Source organism: Grammomys surdaster, unplaced genomic scaffold (assembly GCF_004785775.1).
Source record: "Grammomys surdaster isolate TR1022 unplaced genomic scaffold, NIH_TR_1.0 145, whole genome shotgun sequence".
NCBI lineage: Eukaryota > Metazoa > Chordata > Mammalia > Rodentia > Muridae > Grammomys > Grammomys surdaster.
The window spans coordinates 4,268,754-4,289,909 of NW_021604603.1; the positions used below are offsets into that span (position 1 = coordinate 4,268,754).

Here is a 21,156-nt window from a genome sequence, read left to right on the forward strand (position 1 = left end):
ACAGAAGAAAACAGACTGCTGCGCTCTTCTGCCTCTTAGTCACAAAATAAAGAAGAAGGCAAAGGGTTTTTCAAAACTTCAGTCAGCTTTAACCATAATGAATCCATATTTATGGTGATTGTGGAAAAAAGGCCGTTTGTCTTCTTGCTAAAGCCTATTCATTGGTCTGGCCAAACAGAGTCATCGTTAAATATTCCAGGGGATTTGGTTCCAGAACCCACCCCCCACCCAAGTACCCAAAGCCATGAGTGTTCAAGTCTCACATAAAATCACATGGCATTGGCAGATATGTTAACATCTTCTTTAAACATATACCTTAAATCATCTCTAGCTTACTTCTGTTGTGCAATACAATGTCACTGCTGTGAAACTGCTCGTCACACTATTAGCTAAGAAATGACAAGAGGAAATTGCCCGTACATGTTAGACACAAGTATATTTTTTCTCCTGAATATTTTCAACTCAGTTGGTTGAATCTACAGATTCAGAACTTGTGATACAGCTTCGATTATACTAAGCTTCCCATGTTTCTATGGGTTTCTAGGGGTCTTTAGTTCCTTAAATGGGATTTTGTATAATAATGGAAGTGTCCAATATTCAGTCTTATATAAAAGCCAGTAGCCACATGTGGCTACTGAACATTTTAAATGTGACCAGTGCAACAGAGGACATTATTTTTTACTTTATTTGTCATTAAATTTAAACAGCAATACACAAATACTGACCATGTGGGAAGCACACCTCTGGAATGCTGGGAATATTCTGAAGAGACATTCTCAGCTTTCTCCTTAAATAAAACACACACTGAACAGAATCCATGAAGATAGAGTGTTTGAGAGCAATTGATTACATTTTCTTCTCCAAGTTTTCATTTTTCTTCTGTGCTTCCCATAGGCCATATTACTATAACCTTGTGCTTTTGTATGCAGTAATATTAAATTTTATGAGCTAGTGCTGGGGCTCCCACCTTCAGGGTATTTACGGTACAGCAAACAGGAAGATGCTCACAGACCAGAGCACCTCAGAGCCCCTTGTTTTCTAATTCCAGCATTTATACTCTCTGTATCCATATGCTTTTTCCCATACCACCCTGCTTTCCCTCTGCCCACCCCACCTCAATGCAGAGAACTCCAAGAAAACAGTTACCTTCTTGTGCAGGCCTGCATAGCAGAATGAAGGTCAAGACATGCATGGAGATGAACAGCAAGAAAGGTAAGCGGCTGCTGGGAAATGCTGCAGTCTCAGCACCCGTCTCCCTTGGAAACTAGAGTAAGCCTGCACTGCCACTGCTACCCAGCAAGTCAGAGGCAGAGCTTTTGTAATTTGCTAAGAAGCTGTTCCTAGGAAGGGGGAAATGGAAGGGGAGGAGGGCAAAATCCCGGGGCTCAGCAAGCTAGTGCTACTAATAGTTCCCAAAATACCATTCCATTAGATGCATATTTTATATACTGTACCAAGCCAATCAATACTCCTTGTCATTGACAGAAGGGAGAGGGAGAGTTCTTCTTTATGTGAGAGAAGACAGAGTGGAGAGGTGCAGCACTCCTGTTCTGGCTATTTCATCTGCCCTTGGGCTACCCTAGCTGTGGCATCCACCCAAGTGAGCTGTAAATACTGCCTCGCTGGAGGCTGGGCACAGTCAGCTGCTGCATACCGAGAGAGGAAAAGAGACAGGTAAAGAACAACACATGACAGGAACACAAAGAGGAATCTCACCTCTGTATAAAGGGTTAAGCTGGAGAGAGGAAAACTGTAAGTACTGTGCAAGCTGAGAAGCTACCTAAGGAGCAGAAAGATTTCTACATCTAAGCTTGCTCTCTGCTATTACGATAAAACACTAACCAAAAGCAACTTCAGGGAAAAAGGGTTTATTTAGCTTACAGGTTAGAGTCATCATCTAGGGAAGCCAAGGCAGGAACTCAAGGCAGAAGCCTGGAAGCAGGAACTAAAGCTAAGGCCACAGAGGAATGGTGATCACTGGCTTGTTCCTAGGCATTTTACATCTACCTTTCTTATATAACATAGAGTCATCTGCCCTGGGGTGGCACTGTCTTCAGTGGGGTAGGCCTTCCTGAATCATTAGCCGTCAGAAAACTTTCCCACAGACATGTCTCTAAGCCTTTCTGCTTGGAGCAATTCTTCAGTTGAGGTTCCTTTTCCCCAGATATGTCTAGGTCTGCATCAGATTGACAAATAACTAACCAGCCCACTAGTATATGCCATATATTAAGATCTGGTCTGATTTCAGTTTAGTGCGACTGAGTCTAAAGGGTTATGTGCCATTGTGCACTCTAATAAGCACAGACATCAGAGCTGAAGTTCAAGCAAGGAATCCATGCTACCACCTCAATAACCAAAAGGACAGAGACAGGTACAAAGAGAACACAAAGCATGGCGAGAGGCGGCAGGGGTAGAAGTGGAATTTCTGAATCTTCTAGACTGGCGCTATCAGGGACAATTTTGCATGTCCCTTCCATAGGGAAGGCAGAGTTATCTGGCCCTAAATGTCAGTGGTGTGGAGTCTTCAGCCTGAGTACTATGCATTCCTGGAGAAAAGGACCAGACAATAAATCTTTGGGTTATGTGTCCCCTACAGGGTTCAAGCAGTCACTGATAAGCATAGAGGCAGGGGCTGTGCACCCACTGCTGCCATGCTGGGCTGCAGACAGTGAGCAGACACAACGGTACCTGCACAGCCTACAGAGTCTGGCCTCTCACTGAGAAACTCCACAGATACCTTATTCTAGTCTCTATGTTCTACAGCACAAAACTATGGCTCGGAGGACTCTTTCTGCTGTAGAGCCAATGTGCCTGTTGTTTGTGGCCTGCCTCCAATCAGCAGAGTGTACTCTTGAGTTCTCCCCGTTCTGAACAGTTTCAAGAAAAACCACATCAGTGTTCAGAGCCAAAGCCACTTTCACAGATGACAGTGCTTTACCTATGTAGGTCACTTTACAATTAGTTCATTGGTCACAGCAGGTGTTACTGATGCCAAGAATGACAGATTCATGTGCCAACAAGGCCAGTGCATGCTGCTCTACTGCATGCCCACAGGCTACACCATCGAGACCTGACCAACTGTCTCCAACATTTATCACCTAATGCAGAATAGAGTAGGGTACCATCATTGTCTTGCTGATTAAAATAAAAAAGCCAACATATTTACATAGAAATAACTCAAATCTCAATAGGAAGGATGACAAATAAATGATGGAAGTATGATAAAAAATCACAAATATAATAAGATAAGCTAAAAGTGTATCAGATATACAACAGAAAATATCTGAACATAAAAAAAAGATATACAACAAAACAATGACCTCAAATCAACAAAATATATTTTCAAGAAAATTAAAGAAACAGAAAAGCCTATAAACAAAAGAGAAAGTATTTTACTAGCAGCAAGGAAATTGGAGTTTAAGGAAAAGCTACTTTTATCTTTCTTTGATAGGCAAAAAAAGAAAAACAGAATAATATTTCAAATGTAACTCAGCTGTAAACAAGAGAGAAATATGCACTCACTCATTAGATTCAGATTTTCCATTGCAAAGATCCAGGAGAAACCCTTCCATATTTATACACGGAAACACAAACAAGAACACACACAGCAGTAGTGGCATTAGTACTGTGTGTGTTTGTGAGAGAGAGACAGACAGACAGAGACAGAGACAGAGAGACAGAGAGCGCGTCTGTGTCCGACAGCACAGTAAACATTCCATCCATCCAATGCTAACCACCCCTCTAAAGTCCTAAGAATGTGAGCATTTTTCTTCGTCATTACAGCATTGGCAGATAGCATCCTGCCTACTCTATCAGGTACTCCAAATAATTAGTGAACTGAATTAAGGTTATGTATGAAAAATGGAACTGGGTTATGACTCACAGCAATGTGCCTTATTATGTTAAATTCCTATTCATTCGGTAACTTACTACTTCTTAGTTTAGCTGGTTCACTCATTCTCCTTTTCATTCATTCTGGTCATTTTCCCATCTTACCGTTTGTCTTATCTACCCTGGATACTATATAAAAATGAAGAAGGCTTGCTCTTGAGCAGAATCTTATAGGAAGATGTACACAGTGATAATCAGTATTTAAGACCAAAAATGCCAAGGATTCTTCTGGAGAGAAAACCTGATATTCTTTGAGGGGCTAAGGAATGAAGCACTGCAGGAGAGTTAAGGAGTTAAGAGGCTTCCTGGGGAAGGGAGAGGGGCTCACATTTCATGGGGCACAGTCTCAGGTCTGAGTAGGAGGAGGTGACCTGGTGATAACAGTGGAGCACAGCCCTGGGGAGAGGTGAAGGAAGGGGCAAGAAAGCCACAGGTTCAATGGCAGGGCCTGAGTTAACAGAGCACTACCGATCAAGAAGGGTGGAAAATAGAAGTTTTGGTTTTAGATATACAAGGATTCAAACTCAGGGCCTTGTACATACCAAGCAGGTACTCTACCATTAGGCTGCATCCCCAGATAGAAACCGGAGGCTCCTTAAGGAGAAAGAGAGGACTTGCTCACAGGGGAATGTGAGTGAAGAAGGAAAGGGTTTCTGGAAAGTGTTTGCTTTGGCTCTGTGATGGTTTGAATATGCTTAGCCCAGGGAGTGGCACTATTAGGAGGTGTGGCCTTGTTGGAGTACTTGTGTCACTGTGGACATGAGCTTTAAGACCCTCATCCTAGCTGCCTGGAAGTCAGTATTCTGCTAGCAGCTTTCAGATGAAGATATAGAACTCTCAGTTCTGCCCCCACCATGTCTGCCTGAATGCTGCCATGTTCCTGATGATAATGGACCGAACTTCTGAACGTGCAAGCAGTCCCAATTAAATGTTGTTCTTTGTAAGCCTTGCATTGGTCATGGTGTCGTTCACAGCAGTAAAACCCCAACTAAGACAGGCTCTCTATCAGCAAACTCTTCTAGTTTGATGTCTGAATTTCTCAATTTGGTAGCACATATGTAGGATAACTTTTTCTTTTTTTAAAATCCAGAAGGTAGAATGGTTTAGTCTGGTTTGTCTCTAGGCTTTTTCTTAAGGGGACTTGAGAACCCTAAAGGAAAAATCTATAATGATACTTGAAACCATGAAGAAATAAGGGTGATAGGCTAAGGGGCAGGAAAATAATAGCCAGACATATTTACTTCTGTAGAATGTGTATAGAGTAAGCCCAGCACTTCCCTTAGTCCTTCTACGCGTTATGAAGAGCACCAAGAGATCCAGGAAAAAACACTGACAGATGAAACAGCTAGAGTAGATCTTTTAAAGAGGGAAGAACTCTGGGAAGAGAAGGGGAGATGCTGGCTTATTACAGAAGAAACTTCAGAACGACAGGGGAGCCATGAAGGAACAGTACCTGAGAGGTCATGGAAGGACAATTTTTTAAAAACAGTAGTGAACTTTATAAAGTGCTGATGAGAGTCCACGGTAAAAGATGAAGAGACCCTGGAATCCAATCATTAAGAAGGACATGGACACTCCCTGGCAATGGGCAAAGAGACATGTTGGTAGTGTTGTTTTCATATCAGTCAGGGGCAGAGCAGATGGCAGTCCTTTGTTCATCCTAGCTTGATGTCTGGCTTGGTGGCCAAAGCTGCTTTATGCCTAGGACAAATAAAAATCAAATTGAATCCAGGCAGCGTGGCATGGGAGGAGGAAGACAGAGTCATGCCACAAAGTGTGGGCAGGGGAAGATACCCACAGACCTGTCCTCCACCCCACAGCAAAGGTGGGCTATATACACACAAAGTCTTGCTGCCACCATGCAGTATATTAAGAGAGGAGGAAGACTGAGACTTATGGATGGCCATATCACCCACAGACCTGCCCTCTAGTGCCTAGTGGACTGAGGTTGTCACTCAGGGGCGGGCCAGCCATATAGCCAGTCTGTAGCAGGAGCCACCACAATGTGTGAGTGTGTGGTGGACAGATGGGAGAGAAAGAGAAGTGGGACAGCTGGGCATTATGAAGACCTGGAACTGGAGACTCCTCGAGGGTAAAGAGGAGTAACCTGTTGAGAGTGGCCAGCCCTGCCACCTGGGGCCATAGTGAGATCCCAGCCTGAGCTATCTGCTGATGGCCATGTTTGTTGAGTCTGTGGCTATGCAGCGGCAGGGGATGGGGTTGATGTCTATGGCTCATATTACAAGTAGAGAATATGAGCACTCACTAGGGACCACATGGATGTCCAGGGGCTGTGCAGAACTGTCCCCATCCCTCACTGGCTCCAGAGCTCTGGAGAGCTGGTCCTACCTCTCACTGGAAGTAGTACTCGGGAGAGCCGGAGAGCCAGCTCTGCACTTCACTCAGGCTACACAGTGGAACTGGCCCTGGTGGCAGAGGTATGACGGCCTTGAGAGTGTGAATGTGGGAGAGCCAGCTTAGAGCAGCACTCAGCAGAGTAGGCCCTGCATCTTGTGTGGACAGCACAGCAGAGCTGACCCTGGTGATGGGGGCACAGGTGAGCCAGCCCTGAGGGAGAGTGTAGAGAGCTGTCTTTAGGTGGCATGAGTGCGGGGGGTGATGCCTTCACTCTTCATCACCTGCAGCAGTTGAGAGAGCAGACCCCAGGGTCATGAGAGCAAGTAAGCTGACCCTGCTTCTCATCTGTGGTGGGGTGGCATGGGTGCAGGGGGGTTCCTGCCCTCTTCCCTCAGCTGCAGTAGTCAGTAGAGTTGGCTCCAAGGCCTTGATAACAGGAAAGCTAGCTTTGCCCCTTTAGTGGCTACAGGCCTTGGGAGAGCAGGCACCTGGGCAATACAATGGAGCTGGCCCTAATGGTGAATGCCAAGAGTGAGCCAACCCAGGTGTTTGAGAGCACGGAGCCGGCCCCATCCCTCCCAGGATGTAGCACTTGGGAAATTGGGCACCTTGACTGCATGCACACTGGAGCTGGCTCTTGAGGCATGGGTCAGTAATGATCTTGAGATAACCTGGTTCCCCTTATGCAGCACTGTTTGATTAGTCTACTCCTGAGATTGCCCCATTATATGGTAATTTCTGCTAACTTCACAGATGTCAGGGTAAACCATCCCCAAGGGAATGAGAGCATGAAAGCTGAACCAGCTTCCTGCTGATGGCGGCATTGGGTGGCCTAGCCTGAGCAGTGTTGGAGTACTTGCCCTGGTGATTCGGATGAGCTGACCAGCTCAGCTACCACCCAGGCCCAGATCCAGGGCTCTAAATTGGTCCACCTGAAAGTCTACATTATCTACAGGAAGAGTGAAAGGGCCAGTCCTGATGATCTAGAGCTACAGGAATTCCATGACATGGGAACAGCAGGATAACCAGAACTCCCAGTGGGGATCCAATACTGATGGTGTTAGAGAAGCTAGAAACACCTTGAACCATTGGCAAGTAAAGATGTGTGGACAGAGGGATAAACTAAGGGACATACTGTGGCACATTCCAGCTTCCATGATGAGATATTTTTCTATGCTTTGTGTGTGTGTGTGTGTTTTCTTTGCCGGGGGAGTTGCAAGAGTAAAGAGCATATATGAAGGGATGGGGAGATGAGTGGGACTGGAGTAGATGAGGTAAAACTCATAAAGAATCATTAAAGAGTTTTAAAAAAAGGAAGAGGAGGAGGGGGAGGGGAAGAGGAGGAGGAAACGACCTTTGGCAGAGCAAATGTCACTGGTTGGCATGTGGAGTAAGTGAAGAGTGAGTAAGATGCTAGAAAGCAAACAGAGCGAAATCAGAGGGCTTTTCCAAGAGCAGCACGCAGCTAAGCAGGGTGAAGCTGATAACATTAGAGCACAGTGTGGGCCAGGGCTGAGCCCTAAAATGGGAAGAACTGTGCCTGCTGTGGACAAATGCTATCTGTCTAGAGCACATTTGTCAGAGAGCAGCTAAGCTGCGGTTTACTTCCCATTATTTATGAGTTGTGTGTACCAAGAGTTGAGCACAGCTGACTTCATTATCACGGACATTGGCTCCTGAAGGACACTTGAAGTGCCACTACATTTTACTTCATGTCAATGACCAGTGTGCCATTTTTAGCACCAGTGCATGAGGACCCCGAATCATGCCCTCCATCCCACCTGCCTCAGGTTAGGAGACTGGAATTTCCTAAGAGGAAATAAATCAAAGAGGTAATATACTGGCCAGAATTACTTTAAGACCCCAAGGAAGAAAGATTGTTATTTAAAGAACCAGGAAGAATTGTCTAGGTAATTGTCCTCAGCTAAGCACTATTTGTAAATACTTCTTAAACAGAAATATCTTATCCAATGTTCCAGAACTCTGCCAAAGATAAAACTCTAATAGCCAACATTCTGACCCAATACTATACAAGGGAACTTCTCTTCTGATCTCAGCAGCCCTTCATTTCCCATCAGATTTGAAAGAAAACAGAAAGTCTCCATTTGCTATGTTTCCCGAAATGATTGTTCCCTAACACTCATTTCCATGTAGTGCTATGGTCGGTCTCTTTAGAGACATTAGGAGAGCCAATCATCATGCTCATATTGGCAAGCTCTTGGTGTAGAATGGTTCAGCTCAGGCTAACCTCTTAGATACCTTGTGTGCTCCTGCTGAGGTTAAAAAATGGCAGTAGAGTCCTGAAGACAAGGTTTTAAATTCCTGCTTTTTTCATTACTAATTCTGATTACTTAAAAGTTCTTTAACCTATCTGGGCCCCAACATGTACTACAGAGAAAGCGGATGGAGCATATAATAAACTTTCAAAACCATTAACTGCTTTAGTCAAACCTTTCATATATATAGAAGCTGACTCGAATCCCACATCCATGAAGCCCATTCTGATTATATTATCCTCCATCATTCATCTTGCTTTTTTCTGAAATCCTAATATATTTGGCCAAACACAATGCTGAACTGGGGGAGGAAATGAGCATATTAGAGATTCTCAATACTGAGACTACAGGTATGGCATATCCCATAGTGAACATAATGATGTTCATTAGATAGTCACTGATAACTCAGGATCCCAAAACTTTAGAATTTAATGCTATCTATATATTCCCTAACCCAAACTAGCTAGCCAGTGGAGGAACTCAGACTGAAGAGGTTACAAAGCTTGCCTGCAAGACATCAATTGCTTTGAAAGGTAAAGTATGCATCCTACATGCAACTCAGGGAGCTTTTTACCCTGTATGTGTTGCTGTCCTCTGAAGAAGTACCAGGAAATCCACAAGGGCTTTCATGTACTTACTAGAAGCTAGTTGCTTTTCCTATATTAAAACAGTTAAAATGGAATATGGGAGATGTGCTCCAGTGAAAATTGATTCAAACACAAACTAGATTCTTTGATGTCATACATCGGAATAGTTCAACTGACATTCCTCTGCTGCCACCTGAAGGGCAGAGGAGATTCCTACAACTGATCTAACATCTCTGTATTCAGCTCTGTGATATGAAGAAACTCCAGTAACAAGTCACAAGTTCACAGTACAGGGACAAAAAGGAACAGATTACTGTTTCATTGATCAAATCTGTCCTAAGAACACTGTGAGGAGAATTCTGGGTTCAGCCTGGAGCTGGAGAGCAAAAGTAGTCAGCAATGATATTTAAAATAAAGGAGCTTTCACCAGCAAAGGGAAAGACTTTCTGAACACACCACCATTAGCACAGGCTGAGACCCTTTAACACAGTTCCTCATGTTGTGGTGACCTCCAACCATAACATTACTATTGTTGCTATGTCATAATTGTAATTTTGCTACTTTTATGAATCATAGTATAAATATATGTATTTTCTGATGGTCTTAGGCGACCCCTATGAAAGGGCTGTTTGAACCCCAAAAGGTTGTGGCCCACAGGCTGAGAATCAGTGGACTAGAGGGAGCAGATTGATTTTCTTAGGAAAGAGAGATAGATATGGGGTGGGGCTAGATGAGAAGGGAGAGGGAGCTGTGGGAAGGATTACAGGAGAGACAGCTAATATTAAGGGGCATTTGAGGGGAAGTATGAAAACCTCATATTGTAGAAACTCCCTAAAATATATACATACATGAAGGTGATCTAAATGAAATCATCAAATAATGGGGATCAAGAGTCCCAAGTGGTTATTGTTTATCATCAAACAAAATTTCCAGTCCTGGGATTGGGTTATATACAATTGAGTTGTTGGAAAAAGGGGCCCCACAGGAATCTCCAGGCAACCTAGGCTGTTGCCAAGACAGGTTGGTCTCTACAAACTGACAGCAAGGCCCACTGCTGACAACACCTACACAACTCATTGAAGAGGGGATGCCAAGCTGGTGCCTACACAGTCCTCATCCTACATTCTAGTGTCTTTAGTATAGAAACATATTCTGTATACTCTCGAAAACAAATAAAAAACCACGTAAACAACAAGCCAGCCACAGACTATTTTTTTTTTACAGTGGTGCAGAACTAAATAACATGGCTTTAAAACTGAGTGGTTCTGCATAATTTTCAGTTTTGTCCAGAAACTAGCCCTCTGAACATAAAGGTTAATTAGAAAAAATTTTGTCGCCAATGTAAGAAATAAAAAAAACCCAAACTTTTTTGTCTTATATATAGAAAAATATTTATTTTTATTTAATATTCATTTTGGATCTAGCTATGGTTATAAGGACGTTGACATCTAGTAATAAATCAACAGCCTTTATTTATACAGTCCTCAAATAATGTACTCACTCAGTACTCATCAGTATAAAGGTTAGCTGAACTGTACTCTGTTCTTCACCTACACAACCCAGCTCCTCTCAGTAATATCCTAATTATCTGACAGTGATCTTTGATTAGTTAAATTTATATTATGTAATATTTAAGACAAATAAAAAACAGTACAAACTAATACCTTTGAAACATTAGCATCCAACTTAAGAACAGATAGTATTAATTTCATCATTAAAAGATAAAGCTTTCCTGTATCCTGAAGTCTTTAATTAGCTCATACTATGCTGACCTTTGGATCCGTTCCTTACATCCTTGTGCCTATTCATATTCATTAAGAATGTAAGGAAACACAAGTTCTAAGCCAGCTATTCTTAAATTCTTGCATCTCACACTTACTACCTGCAATTTCTCCTTCTCTAGCTACACCATTAAAACAACCAAGTTAATGTCCCAAAGAACTACAAGGAAAAGAAGACCAAAAGGACGTGCATGACGGGGTAGATGTTAGGATGGGACAACCCAAAGTCGAGGAGCTGGGCTTAGGTGGAGCTGAGTTGGCCAACTCTCCTGCAGTAGGAAAGGGACAAGACCAGCTCTCCCCTGCTCATATCTTCTGGGGCAGCTCTCCCTCACCCACACCACCAGGGACAGCAAGGGGTAGAGACAGCTCTCTGTGCAGGTGAGAGAAGGAGCAGGACGGACAGACACATCCACTTGGCCTTTGAGGGACACATGGGCCATGGATATCCACACAGCCCCCTGCTGCTGCAGGGCCAGGGCCCCAGACACAGCCCTTCCTAGCAGCATGGGCAGGACCTCACCTTGACCTCAGGTGGCAGTGCAGGCTACTCACATCAAGCTACTCCTGACTAGCAGCGTCACCAGCTCCACCTCTCTTCATAGTACACGAACTGTTCTGTTCTCTTCCTCTCCCGTCTCTCCACTACATACTTGTTTATCATAGCGGCGTAGTCCACACTACATGGTGGTGTGCAATGACCCCTGGGTGTCTTCTGCCCTGCCCAGGACTCGTGGCAACAAGTATGGGCCTACTAGTCTGCTTTTCTTTTTCTTTTTTTTTTTTTTAAAGACGGGGTCTTAATATATTGCCCAAGCTGGCCTTGAACTCATAATATCATTGTTTTCCAGTTTCCTATGTGCTAAGGTTATAGATTTATTCCTCCACACTAAGCATGAACATGCTTCCTTTGAAATGGTTATAATAAATAGAACATTGCTACCCAAGGAACTACAGAACAGTAGGAGGCTGGACAATACTGGAAAGTTCTGATTTAGCTTGCCATTTGAGTATCTGCTATGTAATTTGGGGTAAAGCAGGTTCCCTACTGTCCTGTTCCTTGTATGTAAATGAGAGCTCAGAATATCTTCTTCGTCAGTTTGTTGTGAAGATTAGAAAGAACTGATGGAAATCAAACTGTAAAGTAATTTACTTGATAGTATTCATGTTATTAAAAAATGTCTTTCTGTGCCTAGCTTCTCTAGAACTGACAGATTGGAAATGAGATCTACCCAAAAGTCTAAAAGGTGCAACTATTTTAGATTTCAGATTGCTTATTTCATTTAATTTTTAAACCATGTATGTTGTGTCTGACCTCCTTGCCTATCAGTTAGATTCCACACTACCACAATATAATGAATGCCATTGTAATAAAGCAAATCTTTGGGTTTTCTAGTGCATATAAACAAAATGTTTAGTATTTTTTAGTCAATTTTGCTGTAGCAGTGCCTAAAAATACAATGTATGCAATCTTAATTTTAAAACTTTATTGTGCTGACAAGATGGCTTAGTAGATACAAAGGCACTTGCCACTAAGCCTGGTGACACTGATTGATCCTCCCTTTCTCCCTCCCTCCCTCCCTCCCTCCCTTCATACCGTTCAATCTGTTTTTGTTTTGTTTTGAGACAGGATTTCTCTGTAGCTCTGGTTGTCCAAGAACTCACACTGCAGACCAGGCTGGCCTTGAACTCACAGAGATCTGCCTGCTTCTGTTTCCTGAGTGCTGGGATTAAAGATGCATGTCACCGTTGCCTGGCCTTCCTCCTTTCTCTCACTTATTAATTTGGACTCTTTGAGATGAGTTTGAGACAGGCCTAGGCTGGCCTCAAGGTTGTGCTAATCTCCCTGCCTCAGCCTTCTCAGTGCTTAGACCTTTCCTTTCACTGAAAATTTCTGGGTAGCCTGGAATGCTGCTGGTGCTATCTTATTTTCAATGTACAAGTCGCGTACTATCAAGTACACTTTGCTCTCTTCTTGCTCAAGATTCACACAAGGAAAGAAACATTACATCAATAAACAAAAAGTTTATCTTTGCTATAGATGTTTGGACATGAAAAACATTTTAGAACAAAAATGGAAAGATTGGGAGATTCTATAAAAATCTCTTCTTTAATTGGGAACTGTCATATCTTAGAGACAGTTTTAAATGTTTTGAAAAAATGATGGCTTAATTATCTGTTTTAAAATTTCTAACATTAAAAAGATGATGTGAAGTTAATCTGCGGACAGCTTCACATTAGTTGGAATAATGACCTAGCTTAAAGAGACTCCAGAGGACTCCAGAAGGTTGGTATGAGATGAGAGTAGATGAGTCAGTCAGTACAGGTCACACCTTGAGAAGCAAGCAGAGTTGAATATACTGTGGGCTATTCAGAGGGACATGCAATTTTAGCCTCTTCTGGAAACAAACTACTTACAGCCATTTCTTAGATGGATAGATGGAAGGAAGGACATCTGAAGAATGTAATATAAAATTCAGAACTGGTCTGAGGGAGGGAAAAGGTAGCAGGGAAACAAAGAGGAGAAAAGGCAGGCAAAGACAGCCACTATCAGGTGCTAATATTAGCCTGGGGGATTATTTATATTCTGTTGCTAAGGAAAACTTGGAGCTTTGGAAAATGAACTTGACCACTACATGATTGTGACAGCTGCTATTTGCCTGGTATGTCTGCCAACTGCTGGCCACTTGCCATTTCTGTCCTGCAGTCTGCCAGTCAAATCATTTGGCCCTTCAGAGCCAGATGAGACTGCTGTTTTCTATAATCCCCAGGTTAACCCAAAAACTGGAGGACTAACTGTAATTAGTGCTATACTCTGGGCTGCAAACCAAGGCAGGCTGGCCCTAGAATCAAACTTTTATTCTGAATGGGTACTATTTTAATTCAAAAGTTGTAATATTTCAATATAGAGGAAAAGGGGGCCTAGCTGATGATAAGTGAAGACCTTATACAGTCTTATGACTTCAACACTCCCTTTCCATCATGGAAAGAAAGAAAGAAACAGCTGAACATACTTCAGCTTTTTCAGGAAAGCTGGCATTAGTAAATCCAACACCACATTCTCTCCTTAAAGTTTTTTGTTTGTTTGTTTTTGTTTTTGTTTTTTGAGACAGAGTTTCTCTGTATAGCCCTGGCTGTCCTGGAACTCACTCTGTAGACCAGGCTGACCTCGAACTCAGAAATCCACCTGCCTCTGCCTCCCAAGTGCTGGGATTAAAGGCGTGCGCCACCACCGCCCGGCATATTCTCCTTAAAGTTAATAAATCATATTATGTATTTTGTTGTGAGATATGAATTCAAGACCATGGTTGGGCATAGCAGCTCACACACAGTTCTGAGAAGGACTGCCTCAGATACTGAGTGAGTCCCTGTCTTAAGACAACAAAACACAATTAGCCAGGCTTGACATTCCAAATATTCTAGAGGATGAGGCATAGAGACCCTTATGTTCTGCCAGGGCAACAGAACAAGTTTAAGCCCCTGTTTCCCCTATTTTAACAAAAGCTAACAAAGGGGCTAAGGAAAGAGAGTACTTATCTAGCAGCCACAAGGACAGGCCCTAGGTTCAATCTCTAGTCACACAGAGACACACACAGACATACAAACACATACAAACACAACCACACATAGACATATAAACACACCTACACAGATACACATACACACACAGATATATACACAAAGACACACATAGACATGCTCTTACACATATACACACACAGACACACACACAGACATACCTTCATATAGATACACACACATATATATACACAGAGATACACACACAGAAATGCATATACACATACATAGACACACACATATATACACATAAACATTTATACACACACAGACACATATACACAGGCACATACACACACACAAATACATATACACACATACATAGACACACAGACATAGACATACATACACATTTATACACACACAGACAGACACAGACAGACAGACTGACAGACACACACACACACACACACAAACTTTCTAGAATTCTGAAAACCTAGACTTCCTATAGCAATTATCATTGGATGGGAATGCCTTCTCCACAGACTAATACCACAATGGAAACTGGTTTCCAGAACAAATTTCTTTTCAATTATTTCCCCACTTCCATTCCATTATAACAGTAATACTTTTTCACAGAAGAAAAGGAGGCAGAATTCCCCAGAACCTGTTTGGGGGAAACAGTGTTAATATCGCTGTGTTTATTTGCTATCATAAATTATCCTTTGCATCTGGCTTTGTTCATCTAACAATGTATCTATCAGAGGTCAACTGAGTCCATACACAGTGCCAGAAGGATAAAGCTGAAATTGAGTGTTGGCCAGTCCTACACACACAATGCCACAAAACCTCTGAGGAGAGGCAACTGTGAAATGGGGTGCTAAGTCCCACACCCCAGTCTAAGTGACTCAATTACAAAGCAAAGGGAGATTATTTCTGAGTGGCGGCTTTCTACTGCTTAAGTCTTGCAGTGTTCTGCTTCAAATCCCCATTGATCCCAATGCTACTAATTGTTTCAAATTGGACCTGTGAATGAGGTCTTCAAGGCCCCTCTGTGGTTTCCCAGCAGGAGTCACAACACTTCCTCAATGAGCTGATTACAGAGAAAGCTGAAGCTTCAAAAGAGAAGAATTATCACTCAGCATGCTCTTTCAGAAGAAAAATGTAGCTGTTTCAAAACATCTCATTCTTTTTCCTTTTAGTTTATGCTCATCTAGAGGGAGAAACTAAATGGTTTTAATTCTGTAAAGGCTTAAATGATATGTTTTATGTGATCAAGTCATTCCCCTGCTGAAAATTCTACTATGGTATTTCACAGCTCTGAGAACAGATCAAGTTTCTTAACATAACTCAGACAAAAACTGGCTTGATTTGGTTCCTGCCTACCTCTTGAGCTCCACAATTTCCAAACACTATCCAGTGGAATGTTAATTTGGGGGTTTCTGCAAGGCAAGAACCATCTCACTGGGTACATGCCACATCCTACTCATTCCCAAGCCCCACCTTCAACCACCATTCTTCCCAGATGACCAGAGAAGGCTTCTGAGTGAGTCTATTTAACTTAGCATAATCCATTCACTTGATTTGCCTACCCCTCACTCCCTTCAGCTAACCCTGTTTTCATAGCAGACACTTTCTGAAGTGCTACTGTGGCCTTGTCTTCCTTGTTTGTTTCATGACTGTGTTTCTTCTAAAATATCACCGTCCCATTGCTATTTATTACTTCCGAGGAGCCTCTAGTCATCTTCTAGGCACCAACACAGTCTGATTCAGACTCCCGTCCTCCACATCCTCACAGGAACTTATATATTTCCTTTTTTGAAAAGTGTGTGCATGTGACTGGGTATGTGCACACAAGTGCAGGTACCCTTGGAATCCAAAACTGAGCATCAGACCCCCTGGAGCTGGCCTTATAGGAAGCTATAAGCCGACTGATGTGGATGCTGGGAACATGGCTAAGCCATCTCTCCAGTCTCAATTTATATATTTTGTTCTCACAAAGCTTAAAAATTACACAGTAGTATTTGATTTGCTTGGTTGACTTCTCAGAATAGATTTTCAACACTCAAGATCAGAAAACAGGTTTTTTCCTTTTGATGTTGTAATTTCTATCTTTGACTGACATATGGTAGGCAGAGTTCTTCAATAAATGGCTGTTAGATGCTCTGCAGATGCCAGTCTCCATTTAACAAGAATATTCACTTATAACACTATATGCTTGTGCCAGGATCCCAAACTTTCAAGAATAAAGATCTAGCATCTATGTTAAATTCTTGATCTCAAATTCTATGTGTAGTAAATTTTTTTCTCCAATTACTTTTTTGTTCCTGCCCAGATCCTTGAATTGATTTTCTTCCTTTCCCTTTCTTTGAGGCGCAGGGTTTACAATGTACACTTCTCATGAGCTAGACAGCCATTCCAGAGTTCTAACTTGATATAAGTTCTTGGTTACAAGTCTCAGCTAAGTGTGTGTGAGACCTCACATGTGACAGAAAAATCTGAGCCTCCCTATCTATAGTGCTACATATAAATATAACAGTGATCTTGGCCATCAATCCTGATAACCTGAGTTCAAGTCCCAGGACCCAAATGGAGGAAGGAGAGAACAACTCCTGCAAGTTGTCCTCTCACCTTCACACATGGCCATGACATTCACTGGCTCCCCTCCTCCCAATTATTAAGTGTAAAAAATACATTTCTACCACATTCACTTTTTTTCATCTCTTCTATCATTAGCCCAGTGCAAGTCTGATTTGTCTTATGTGCCTTTCTTTTGTAACAGTCTCTTTACTAGTCATTTCACACTCATTACCCATTTGCTCCTGTATAATAACTTCAGACAGAGTTTAAAATCCAGAACTTAAAAAACATTCATGATACCTTAAGCTTAAAATTGTCTAGTGGCATATTGCCTATAAAATCCACTAGTATTATATACCTGAGAAATATGACCACATAAAAATATATACACAAATCTTTATAGTAATATTATTCATAACAGCTAATAGGTAGAAATAATGTGAATGTCATCAATTTATGAATAAACAAACAATATCAAATGGTAGACTATAAAAAGGAATCGAGTCCTGATACATGCCTCAACATGGATGTACTTTGAAAATATACCAAAAAAAGGCCAGTCATAACTCCTCATCTCGTTTCCATTTTACACAAAAGGTTGAAAATAAGAAAAACAGAAAATATATCAGTAGTTGCTTAGATTGCAGGAAAGCAGGTATTAACACATGAGAGAAATAGGTATAGGATTTCTATTACAAGCAATGAGAATGTTCAAAATTTACTGTGCCAATAGTTAACACTGATTAGTCCATATTCTAAAAACCAGTGTCTTTGGATGGCGAGATGGCTCAGTGGTTAAGAGTATTTGTTACTCTTACTGATGGCCCAGGTTCAGTTCTTAGCATCCACATGCTGGCTCAGAACCATCTATGACTCTGGTTCCAAGGATCTAATATCCTTCTTGTAACCTCCACAGGCACCAGGCATGCACATGATGCACATACATGCATACATGCAAGCAAAACACTCACACACATAAAATTTAAAAATCTAAAAATAAAATAAGACAATGTCTTGCCACTTTAAATATGGTATATGCATTATGTCTCTATAAAGCTGTTGGAAAAATTCTACCAAACCATCATGGTTCATAGTATATAAATCCCAAATCCTCATCACTGGCTAAAAGATGCTGACATGATATAGTTACCTCCGACCTCCTCAAGCCTCATCTTAAACCACTCTTCCTTCATGTTTCATTTAAATAAAAAAACATCTTGTAGTTTCTTCAAACAACCTTACTCCACTTACCACTTACTGTCTTTCAACTGTCACAACTTTGCTTAGAAAGTTCATCCCCTAGGGGCTGAGAGATAGCTCAGAAGTTAAGAGCCCTTGTTGCTCTTGCAAAGAATCCAGGAGCTCTCAGTACTCACAACCATGGTGGTTCACAACAATTCATAACTCCAGTTCTAGGTATCCAACACCCTCTTCTGACCTCTTGGGCATCAGGCACATATGGTGCACATATACAAGCAGGCAAAACACTTATACACATAAAATAAATCTTTTTTAAAAAAAGTTCTTTCTACTGTTACTTATGGCAATCCTCTTGCCTCAGCCTCTTGAGTGCTAGGATTACATATAACACCGTACCTGACTTCCTATACAAAATTATTTTTAAAGATTGCATAAGATAACCTCCATGTTCTTACATAGCTACTACTTATCCTATAGACCTCTGTCTAAGTACCACACTCTCATGACAGCCTCCAGGAGTCCCCCAGGAGAAGTATTCATAAGCAGATCTCTGTTAACACACTGTTCATAACTCACACTATCTCTTTATGGCACAGGCTGAACATCTCTTAACTAAACTGCTGGGAACCAGAAACATATCAGAGTTTGAAGTATTTTCATAAACATCAGGAGTTACTTTGGATATGAAATCCACATCTAAATGTAAGACTCGTCTAGGTTTCATATGGTGTGTCCCCAACATGTTCATGCACTTGGACTCTAGATAGTAGGTCCAACAACAGGGCAGTGACCAGACAGTGACAGCTTGTTGAGCAGGCAGTATTACAGACATTCAGAAGAATGGCTTCATTAGTGGGACTGGTCAATGGAGGGATGTTCCCAGGAGCAACATTGTTCCAGGCGAGCTCTCTGCCGCTCTCTGCCTTCGTGGTTGCCAGGCATGAGCAGCTTTGCTCATCCACATTTCTACCATGTTTTGTCTCATCGCAGGCCCAGAAACAATGAACCAGCTGGCCAGAGTGCAATCTCTGAAGCCATAAACAAAATAAACCTTCCTCCTTCAAAAAATTTCTCTCAGATTTTTTTTTTTAGTGTCCAAAAACTGACATATCTACCCTATACACATAACATGGAGGTTATCTTATACAATCTTTAAAAACAATTTGGTATAGGAAGTCAGGAACGGTGTTATAGGTAATCCTAGCACTCAAGAGGCTGAGGCAAAAGGATTGCCGTAAGTTCAAGGCAAGTCTGGGCTATATACAGTTAAGTATCAGGCCAGCCAGGAGGACATAAGTTCAAGGCAATCCTGGGCTACATACAGTTAAATATCAGGCCAGCCAGAAAGACATAGCAAGACCTGTTCCCTAAGAAACAAAATCAATTTTTGTATGTATGGAATGTACATCTTAATATACCATACTTATAGTTCATTAATATCTCAGTTTAATCTTTTTAACTCTTTTATTTGTTTTATGTAGACAGGGTCTCACTATATATCTCAGGCTGACCTGGAACTCACAGAGACCTTGCCTCTGCCTTCTGAGTGCTGGGATTAAAGGTGTGCACCACCATACCTAGCTAATTTTTTGTTCATATAGGTGCTACTTCTTGAGGAAATGTACCTGGGTCACACTATTTGTTATGGAGAAGGTGCTTGGTGGATAACTGTGGACTGACAAAACAGAGATCCAGATTTGAACAGAATCAAAATCTGACTCAGCTGGTAAAGAGCTGCCTTATCTACTGTAGGTTATGAAAATCACAGAGGCAGTGGCTCTCTATGATTCTCTAATGGAAGCAGCAATTCCATACTGCCTGAAAACAAACATGATTTCTCTATCTTTCCAAAAATCATAATCTTAATGTATCTAACTCATTTAAGTTCTCTCAGCTAGGAAACACTTGGTGTGGGAACTGTGAGTGTATTTATGTGTTTGTGTGAGTATGCACATGTTCACATACGGTTGTGTGTGAGGGAAGGTGTCTTCCTTAACTGCTTTTCCACTTTAACTTTTTGAGACAGGGTCTCTCATGGATTGGCTATGCTGCCTGACCGGTGAGTGTGGAGATTACAGATGGGGGATGCTGTGTCCTGATAGTATGTGGTTACTGATAATCTGAACTCATGCCCTCATACTTGTGCAAAAAACACTTTACAATTGAGTCATATCCTCTCCCCTAAGAAACATTTTTAAAAAGTGATTTCTTTTTTAGCTAATGGAAGTTAACTCTTTAGTTTCTTGAATGAAACTAATAGTACTTCTCTGCACACTAGAGTAAATGCAAAAGCATTACATATTCATAAGTATATAATATATACTTGTCCAGAAGTCAATTAAAAGAAGGCAACTGAAGGGTGAGGAAAATAGCTCAGCTCTTAAGAATACTTGCTGCTCCTCCAGAGGACCTGAACTTGAGTCCCAGAACCTATATCATGAGGCTCACAACTTCCTGTAACTCCAGCTACAGGGTCTCTGACCCCTTCCCCTGGCCTCCAAGGGCACTAGCAACACACATGCCATACATACACACATTCACGAGCAAACACGCATGCATGCACACATGTACATGAATAGACGTGTCTTTTTAAAAAGGAAAGAAGACAACTACTGGCTCAGAACCCTATTAGTCCAGACTGATTTCCTTAAAATTTTATGGAAAGAACAATAACAGGAAAATGCTGTTTTTTTAATACACTTAATTTCTCCCCTCCTTTCTCAAAATGTGTGCTTTGGGTTATCTTCAGAATAAACAAATAACTAAAAAATTAGGTACTGTAAGCTCTTAGATTACATTTTCTGGCTTCTCACATATACATACTGAGAGATAGAAAAGTATCTTTTTGGATATGGAAAATAAGTCAAATTAAAAATCTAAACCTAAAAAAAAATAAGAACAAAAGAAAGAAAGAAAGAAAGAAAGAAAGAAAGAAAGAAAGAAAGATCTAAACCTTGATGAAGG

At 41.6% G+C, this 21,156-nt stretch overlaps 1 protein-coding gene and 1 non-coding gene across 2 annotated transcripts in view; one reads left to right on the forward strand and one right to left on the reverse strand.

The window, feature by feature from the left end:
• Positions 1-21,156, reverse strand: part of Ppp1r12b (protein phosphatase 1 regulatory subunit 12B) — a 198,072-nt gene that overhangs the window by 89,607 nt on the left and 87,309 nt on the right. The gene's annotated exons all lie outside the window — the stretch shown is intronic.
• Positions 5,465-5,605, forward strand: LOC114618940. Its single transcript, XR_003711042.1, has one exon. It is a non-coding gene; the product is annotated as a small nucleolar RNA SNORA48 (small nucleolar RNA).